The 1,407-nt window shown below is 37.1% G+C and overlaps 1 pseudogene; it reads right to left on the bottom strand.

Moving 5' to 3' along the window:
* Nucleotides 1-841: 841 nt before the first annotated feature.
* On the bottom strand, nt 842-1,173 carry LOC134373690 (small ribosomal subunit protein eS26-like; annotated as a pseudogene).
* Between the last annotated feature and the right edge of the window lie 234 nt (nt 1,174-1,407).

Below are 1,407 nucleotides of genomic sequence, written 5' to 3'. Positions count from 1 at the left end.
CACAGACCTTCAAATCTATCTCTGTCCAGCCAATCTAGGCAGAGATAACAAGAGAATAAATAAAATGTCAGAAATAATGAAAAGAGCTCTTGGGGTTTGGAGGGGCTGTCTGCAGAATTACCTGGCTTACACGTGGGACAGCTCCTCCTCTGTGAGGACAAGAAGTACCAGAGAATTAAAAAAAAAAACACCCACTGGAGAAGACTCTCCCCTAAAAGATGATAATAAGACAACCAAAATGGTAGAATTTCAGAGAGAAGAGAAAGAAGCAATTAATAGGAATAAATTGTGTGAAGTAAATCCCAATCTACTAATAAATGGGCCTTCCATTGTGGGGGCCTCTGGAAGGCGATGGGAGACACAGAGGTCATCCTGGAAAAAGGCATTCCAAATCTTTTTCCAGCACTCAAAAACACTCAAATGCTGAATCATTTTGAACTCTTCTTAAGTTTAATAAAAGTGAAGTATTTTTAATCATGTGTTAAAAAAAAAAAAAAAAAAAAAAAACAGAAAAAGCAGGCTTAGGTTTAAAATTAGAAACAGTTACAACCTCTGAAGGAGAAGGTTCAATTGCTCATGATCAAATAAATAAATTGATCATGATTAAGCAATATCTCATCATGTAAGCATGACTTTTCATTTCACTTTTATAGTGAACACCAAATTTTAATTTCTAATTAAGAACATTATAAATGTAAACATCCTCATGGAAATTACACTAATACACTGAAATTCTTCTGTTGACTGAATGTTGATAACTGCTTTTATTTTTTTAGTATAATTTCTATTTTATTTTTTTTCCAGAGAATAGTTTTTCTTCAGTCCTTAAGAATCCAGCTCCTTACACTGGCTTTGGTGAAGGTCATGGGGCAGCACCTGCGGCTCTAAATAGTGGTGGGGGTGTTTGGTCCTTCCAGGCCTGACTACATTGCTGTGAATGGCACAACTCACCCAGCAGTGTAGCTTCTCATACAATTTGGGAAGCACACAGGCAGCGGAGACACTCGCTTCAGAAATGTCCCTGATGGCTGCAGCCTCTACTATGTTTCTAATGACAAACTTCTTAATGGCCTTGTCCTTGGGCACGCACTGGGCACAGTTCGTGCAGTGAATAGGTTGCATGTGGCCACTGCCCTTTTTGGCAAGACTGTTGTTCCCTTTCTTCTCTGTCATCTTGGAAGCGAGGACTCAAAGAGATAACTGCATTTTTAAGGTACCTAAAACATACAAGGGCACTTCATAAAGTTTCATGGAATTAGAAGGTAGTATGACTCTTTTCATGAATTTTTTGAAGTACCCTCATGTTATTGTATATTGATTTTATCTGATACATAAATATCTTCTATTATCACCACATTCCTCGCCATAAAGATATAAATAAAAAATCTGTTGGTTATAAAAGACAAT

Source organism: Cynocephalus volans, chromosome 3 (genome assembly GCF_027409185.1).
Source record: "Cynocephalus volans isolate mCynVol1 chromosome 3, mCynVol1.pri, whole genome shotgun sequence".
In the NCBI taxonomy this organism is placed as follows: Eukaryota; Metazoa; Chordata; class Mammalia; order Dermoptera; family Cynocephalidae; genus Cynocephalus; species Cynocephalus volans.
Note: the sequence above shows the minus strand (reverse complement) of the source record. Positions and strands in the feature narration are given on the sequence as shown.